Source organism: Neolamprologus brichardi, chromosome 14 (assembly GCF_056152115.1).
Source record: "Neolamprologus brichardi isolate AB-2024 chromosome 14, ASM5615211v1, whole genome shotgun sequence".
In the NCBI taxonomy this organism is placed as follows: Eukaryota; Metazoa; Chordata; class Actinopteri; order Cichliformes; family Cichlidae; genus Neolamprologus; species Neolamprologus brichardi.
This window is the reverse complement of record NC_142117.1, coordinates 6,107,985-6,116,361: the sequence shown is the minus strand read 5'-3', so window position 1 is coordinate 6,116,361 and position 8,377 is coordinate 6,107,985. Positions and strand designations below refer to the sequence as shown.

General features: G+C 39.9%; 1 long non-coding RNA gene across 1 annotated transcript; it reads left to right on the top strand.

Moving 5' to 3' along the window:
- The first annotated feature begins 6,133 nt into the window (after window positions 1-6,133).
- LOC148098761 (uncharacterized) lies at window positions 6,134-8,204 on the top strand. The gene is made up of 3 exons (XR_015720029.1): window positions 6,134-6,187; window positions 7,335-7,439; window positions 8,148-8,204. It is a non-coding gene; the product is annotated as an uncharacterized LOC148098761 (long non-coding RNA).
- Window positions 8,205-8,377: the final 173 nt, after the last annotated feature.

Here is an 8,377-nt window from a genome sequence, read left to right as displayed (position 1 = left end):
AAAAGGAATTACTAATGTAAAATAAACATGGTTTTATTTATATATGTTTATATATAAATATATACGGTGGCCCCTAGAGACAAAGCACTACAAACTCCAAAACATGTACAAACTCCAAAAAGCATGTGCAAACTCCAAAGCAAACTCTGAAGCATGTACAAACTAAAACACATTGCTAGCGTTAACTGACCTTCAAAAACAGAGCTACCTAGATCACTTAAATTACACAATTGAAAGCATATGTGTATTGTTTGTGTATTTATACACAAGTGTAACTGGTGTGATTCTGCGTTGTGTCTGATAAAAAAGGTAAAAGAAAGAAAGACCTCCAAGTAAATAATTTGCCCACTCCAGCTCCTCTCCCACAGGGGAATTGTAGAAAAGGGCTGGCATTTATTTTTACATTAAACATAAAGTATGCATTTACACGTAACATATTTGACATAAGATAAAACAAAAACAACAACATGAAATCCAACATACCTGATAAAAAAGGTAAAAGAAAGAAAGACCTCCAAGTAAATAATTTGCCCACTCCAGCTCCTACGACCAAATACAAACAGTGGGGAAGAGGGTTAGCTCAACCCACCACAACTTCCAAGCTAGCAAGGAGTATATATTCATGCTAGCATTTATGGCGCCTGAAACACATTTATGATACACACATACTACACACTTATAACATCTAACAAAAAACAGGCTTAATAATGACAATAATTAAACTAAAATCGCAATCAACATCAGGGTGGCTAAATATGAATTATATGTGTGTTTTAAGGTGTTGGAAAGAAATGACACCCACCTCTTCCACAGGGGAATTGTAGAAAAAGGGAGGGGAAAAAGGGGTACACTGTATTTATAGGATTGCACCAAAGAAGAAGAAGAAGAAAAGAATGAGGAGGGGCTCTAACTGATAATGAACATGACTACAGGCTTGGAGGTCCTAAAAGTCAGGTATAAAAGGAGCAGTTTGGGGGTTTAGAACACATTTTGTGTAATTATAACAATGTGATTTATGACCCTGTTACATTCACCCCCCAAGAATTACACAAAATCCTAAAGAGTACACCAAAAAAAAAAAAAAAAGTATAAACCCACAATAACAGATACAGTGGCCTCAAACAAATTCACATCACATATACAATGAATTAGATCAGCAACATAGCTTCCTCCAAGGAGGATAAGAGACCTGAGACCCGCTCGGCGCCTAGCAAGATCCCAGGACACACTATAGACAAAATGAGGTGCCATTTACACCACACAAAACAGGCCATAATATCTATGGGCATCACCATCAGACTGCACAGACTGACAAAATACAGTCAACTCTGTGCTTGTATTATTCTTTTCCAAAAACAATAGCAATGGAAAACATACAGAAATAAACAAATTCACACATCAATAACCGCTGCTTGAACAGGTTCAACACCAAGGAGTGTTTCAAGTTGAGCCATTGATTCAATCAAGCGACGAACTAGTTTAATGATTCTACCAAAACGTGTGGTAAGTCCTTGATCCACGTCCACATTTTTGGGTTCAAGAGAATGAAAACTGTGGGACGGGAAAGCAGCAGGGGAGCCTGGGGAGGCTCCATCACCAGCCAGCCCACCAAGATCAGGAACACCCATTATGGGAGGGGTCTCATGAACGCCATCTTCGACCGGGTCAGCGGCGGATTGCTGATGGAACCATGATAGTGTGCGGTCATCACACTCGCCAATGCTGGAGACAGAATCCACAGTACGCGTAGCAGGGGGTACAGCTCCTGTGTCCCCAAGAGACGTCATGGACCCATCCAGGTCAGACTCAAGGGGGTCACTGACAACACTCACAGCAGGATGTGCAGCATCGTCATTCAATGTTGTGTCCAAGGGCAAAAAGTTAACTTGAAGTAGCAGGTTGCGATGCACCACGCGCTCATGACCTTCTTTGTCTCTGATACGGCAGATGTGAAGAGCAGGATCCAAGTCGACTACCGTGTACACAACAGGTTCCCATTTGTCAGAGAGCTTCCTTTTGCCTCTGACTCCCTTGTTTGCCAACAACACCTGGTCCCCTAGTGAAAGAGGCAGACCCTTCACCTTTCTGTTGTACTGGTTAGACTGGCAGGGCCGTGCAGAGAGGTTTAAAGGGGCGGGTGCTCAAAGTTAAAAAGGGGCACATTGAACCAGGCTGAATAACAACAACACACATTCATCAAGAATCTAATATGGGCAACAAGCCAAAGCAAACGTAGCCGATGTTTTACCTGATGGGTACAATGTTGCTGTAGAGGGGTTGCTGTGGATAGTGCTGGAGGGCAGGGCTGTGTTGATCTGAGACTGTAGACATTAAAAAGTCCATAGGAGAGATGGTAGCTGATTAAACAAGTGTCATGAGATAATAACAAAATGCAAAGATTGGTGACAGCGCTTGGAACCATAAGGCAACAAAAAACTGTGAGAAATAATTTAGGCTCTGCCTGTGAATCACTCTTTGCTTCTCTTCTTCCTTCCATCCCATCATTTCATATATCACTCTCCACTTGCTGTCTATCTGAGAACAAGACACAACTTGCTATTGCAATAAACTATAATCTAATTATCCACACCTAACAACTCTTGCACTTAATGATGACAGAAAAATGTTATAGCACTGCCTTTAGTAGCCTCACACAGCTCCTACTGTTTCCTCCTCATGTCCTTACTAGGCATGTCTGGACAATGTTATATCATGAGTAACATTTTTTTTAAAAATCCATCTAAATAAAACACACACATGCACGCACACACAGTGACATTTTAGACCTTCTTCAGAATACTGTATATACTATGGGCATCATGGTGCTGATCCAGAATCCTTACATTATTATTTATTACTAGAGCTACAATAATAAAGCAATGAGGAGGGAGAAGTAATAAATATGAAATAATGTATTTATGATGATTCCATTTGTTTCACTATCCACTCTGTGCAGGGGCAAAGCTTATTACATTTTTAAACTGTAGAGATACAATAATTTTACTGCTGTAAAAACCAAATTTTGTCTTATTTAAAATATAAATCTAATATAATCTGCTTCTTAATGTATGTTCTTTAAAATACAGCGTGTGTTTTTTAATATATTATAATTATAATAATGCATAATTATGTGGACATGCATATTAGATCGTTTTTAGTGAAATATAATCCCTCCAGAAAGGCAGGAAAAGCCCGGAAACTTACTTTAAAACTAAATATGTTCTAAATATTTTAAAACTAAATATGTTCCCTAAAACGGTGACAGAGCTACAGACCCATGACAGCCTTACACTGGTAGCCAGCAGCTATGACCAGCACTACTTGTGCAGTTAATAAAAGGACAGGTAATGTTTGTCACGCTGTTGCACACACAGCACCCTCGTTTGCTTCAACTTACCAACGTGTACGTAATAAGCTAACACTCCTGTGTGCTATACACTACAGTGTACGCTGTACACCTACTTACTGGTTTTGTCGCATCAGTCTGTGTCTCTGAGTTAACTTGTGTTTCTCCTACAGCTCTGGACCGCAAAAAATGCGCGTGCTCTTTGTGAGCTCGTTCCTGGCTCGTAACCAGCGCGTTCTGCCATCAAGGGCGATCATTGGTTAAATGTGATCATGTGACTGATGCAAGCCAGATCCTTTTATTTAGCAAAACTGTGATTAATAGTTAAATATTATTGTTGAGGGGCACAGACAGGACTCCACACGCACACACACATTAAAAAAAATAAATACCTTTTTTTTTTTTTTTTTTTAAGTTGCCTCAACAAAAGGGCACTTTGGGCACCCATCAGGAAAGGGGCGGGTGCTCAAGCCCCTCTAGCCCCCCCCCTCTGCACGTGCCTGTAGACTGGTGTCTCTGCTCCATCGTGCTGTGCTCCTGGGCTTGGAGCATGGCAGAGCGCAGGTCATCCATCAGTGACTTGACATAGGTATCATAGTCACAGATGGTGTCATCATGAAGGACATCCCGAAACATGAGGTCAATTGGCAACCTCGGGACCCTCCCAAACATCAGGTAGAATGGTGCAAAGCCGGTGGTCTCGTGTGCTGTACAGTTATACACAAACGTCATGGACTGTATCATCTGCGGCCATTTCTGCTTAGATCTGGGGGGGAGGGACCGTAACATGTTTCCAAGGGTGCGATTAAATCTCTCCGTTGTACCATTACCCATTAGGAAGGAAATTATAGCTTCTGCGATAGATTCACAGAAAATGTCCTGATTAGTTTCAGTGCATCTAAATAAATAAGTGTGAATTCCAGTGCTTTGTTTAAACTGTATGATACTAATACTGACACAGGCTCAATGTAAAATAAAATCCTAGATGTCTGAACAAAGTCTGTCTCCTTTAATCATGCATGAGAAACCTCAGGATCCAGGATTATTGGCACTCTTTCCTCCTGGCACAACTGTTACACCTGAGAGTAAGTTAGAAACTTACAGTCATGTTTACATGATGTAAAACAATACTGTAAGTGATCAGTTGTTACGCGCCTAGTCTAGGCGTGTAGAGACGCACATAAGGTTGGAGGAGAGAGAGAGACAAATAGTGATGTGCGATACCACTGATTTCCTTTCCGATCTGATACCAAGTAATATTCAGGGTGGTATCGACGATACTGATCCGATACCGATACTTTGTACAAAAACTTATTTTATTTATTGTATCTCAAATTATAGCATCATAATGATTACAGGACATCAAAATCCTTGTTCTTATCACTTAATAATGCAGAGTTCATCATATAGAAATAAAAAACCTGAAGTTTGAACATTTGAACACCTTGCCTGCCTGCAGCACTAGAGGACTCCATAGCAGCACCTGTCCCTCTCCTCCTCTTTAGTTCGCCTCAACATCGTCATATTCTGTGATATGATTTACTGTGAGGTGTTTGACAAGGTTAGTGATGTTGCCACAACCATACATGCCAACCCTCCCGATTTTTTCGGGAGAATACCGAATTTCATTGCCCCTCCCGAAAATCTCCCGGAGCCACCATTCTCCCGAATTTTTCCCGATTTTCCACCCGGACAACAAAATTGAAAAACCATATAGCAGAATTCATAGCGCGGCCCAGCCAATTTCAGTTTCCAACTATGGCTACTACTACTGCAGCGACTTAGTTTTAATATTACTCTTATTTCTCTTTCTGGGTCGCAAAAAACTTTTAACATATTTTCAGGTGAGGATGTAGCTGTGTAAACTTCAAATATCTGAGCCGACCGACACATCGTTTTCAAACCCCCGCGGTCTTTCGCTACTCGGGTTAAACATGATATATAAGTCACTTTGATAACTTAAAAATGTTATTGTTTGGCTTTTTCAGTGTTTTATTTGTTCGTGAGTAAATAGGTTTGGCTAAGAGTTATTAGATTAGATTAAATTAAATTAAACTTTATTAATCCCTCGGGAGGGTTCCGCCGGGGTTTTCACACAGCTGAATAATCGTCAAACAGAAAATGATTAAACAGAAGAGTTTACGTCAGCGCCCGGTTATATTTTAGATAGCAAGGAGCAGACAGCAGAGTTTCACTACACTGAGGGAGCCTGTGACGTACTACCCGGCTTTCTTTAGACCGCGAAGGCCGGGTCCTCAGGTGGAAGCAGCCTCTGAATTTGGACACCTCCGCTGTTTCCGGGCCGGCCAATAATAACGGTGACATTTAACGTATTTTATCCGATAAATAAACCCTGTAAAATGTATTTATCACCCCCCCCCCAACAGCCCTTTTGAATGTCTCCCTAGTACAACAACAACTCTTTTTTGCCACATGTATGCAAACCACGTCTCAGCTGTTTGTGGAGGTAAAGTACGTCCGCACAATTACGCTCAGCCATTGTTGCGAGTGTGCACGCCAAGGGGCTGCAAGACATTTATACAGCCGTATTTTGCACATGACTATGAAAGGTGGAAGAGGAAGTAGTTCCTTTGAATGTAGACAATCCGAATGGTATAGTTTCTTTCTACTATGTTCCTGTTAATGATAAACTACAAATTTACTCTAAATTACTAAAATATCGATATTTTAATGTGAGAATCGATTCTAGAACATAAATGACTGGTATCGGAGGAATCGATATTTCAGGATCGATCCGCACATCACTACTGCCAGGAGGAGAGGAGGACGGCAGCAAAAAGGAAGAACCTGGATATGAGAGAGTAATTTTCAAAGAAACCTGTAAGTCACTTAAAGCCAAGTTCACTCATAAAATGTGTCCGTCATAATAACGTTACAGGCTATGCTAGGCTTTGGCCCACATCAGTCTAAAATTGTATGTACCCATGAATAACGTGTTTTGGAAACACCGCGGTCAAGTGAGCCCTCACTTTCGAAGTCACAGTCAAGCTAGCCGCACCGCCAGCCGCACCGAAAATGTGGTTGCACTACTCTTGCGCATATTACGGTATGGGTGAAGCCCGGCTTAGAAACGCAGTCTTTTGTGTCCTGACACTATTTTTACTTCACAATCCACTCCCACTTTTGGTTCATCTCCACTTTTCCCCCTGTGATCCACAGCCCAAATTACTGTATGATTAAGAGAAAATTAAAAATAAAATTTACCCAATTTACTCTACTGTACTTTTAATGTCCTCATCTTTGAGCTCAGATTACAGGAAAACTATAAGAGGTGAGACAGATATCTCACTGGATTCTGAATCTAGGCTATTACCACTCTGCACCCAGTGATCCACAGCCAATATTACTGTACGGTTTTTGAGAAAATTGATAGTAAACTTTACACAATTTACTGTACTGTACTCTATATATTCTCATCTTTGACCTCAGATTCAGATTCAAGTGGCCAGCATTCAGCACAGCAATTCCAGTATTCTAGTATTTAGAGTACTCACTCTGTTTGGGTATAAAACATGTTGTATGTGTTTCACTACCCTTACTCCTGCACGCTAACGTTAGCTGCGCTATCAAGCTAAGGCTAATTTTGGCGGAAGCGAGATGTGTCCAGTTGTTGAAGTTATTTTATTATTAAGCAGTGATGTGTAGTGTGTTGAAATAAAAAACAGTTCCCAAATTATTGAAAAACATCTTGTACCAGCCTGTGTTTTTATGTTGTCGCCATTAACCAAATGCACACAATGTTACTGTAAATTCGAATAGAGTTTGGCACTACCTTTTATCAGTACTGAAAATGGGATTTTGTCAAATTATAAGTTAATATATATGTAAATATTATATAGATATATATATATAAAATATAAATAAATAATAATCAGCATTGCAGATCTCTGTGTTTGTGACCGGACAAGTACTGAAGTATATATTTCTTGTGTACACCTGTGTTCCTGTTGACTGTTGCCCCTTATAGAGCAACAGTACTTTGACATGGAGAAGAGATTGGCGGAGAGTCAGGAACAGATCTTGTCTGCTACCAAAGATCTGCAGACCCTCAAGGAGGAAAATAAAAAGCTCAGTAAGTCATCATATGCATATCAGCCGGTGTCTTTATTCTACATGTTGTCTATATCAGCACAGAACTTAATTGTACAGTCCACTTTGAAAAAAATTACACTGATGTTTAATGATGCACTGATTGTGAAATTCTGGGAAAACAGGATTATAAAAAATGTAGGTTGAAATCAGATGCTGATATGTTATTCCATTTGTTTAGTTTCTTTTTTAAAATTTGTTTGTTGTTTCGGATCAAATAGATCTTCAGTAACTGAACAGTTTTAACAATACTTTGTTTTTATTCACTTACATTTCCCATTTTTCCTAGAAAAATATAAATAACCGAGGGGTGGCTTGAAACGTTTGCACAGTATTGTAAGGCCGATAACAAGTGATATTGGTTTTAGCCAATGCTGATATTCTGCTGTTATAGATGACCATCCTTGTTGATGTTCTATGTTATAGGCCTAAACAAGACCTATTTAGTTTATAACACTGGCTGAAATGTTTCTGCAAAGACACTCTGAGTTAGACATTTCAGAGGTTACAGCTGCTAATGGCACCTGATTTGGGTGTGAGGGTTATTAAAAGAAATCTAGTGTAATTCATTGTACTGTCATTTTATGCTTTACCAGAGACTGTTTTTAAATGAATCATGAGGTTTTAGTGTAGTCTAGCACTGTTTTTCTGGAGATCGTGATGCCATGGGTTGTAATGTTTCTCTCTTCAGATGAAGAGTTGAGCGCTCTAAAGGGAATAGAAGGAGAGAGCACCGAAGATAAACCATTGCAACAGGTAAACATGCCCATAAGGGCTTTATATTGACATAACTTAAAAGCTGTGTTGATACAATTATGCTTCATTTATCAGTGCTACACCTAGCTAAATCTTTGAACATGGTTAGTGTTTACTGCCATGTTGTGCGAGTACATAGCATGATATCACTGGGTGGGTTGGTTG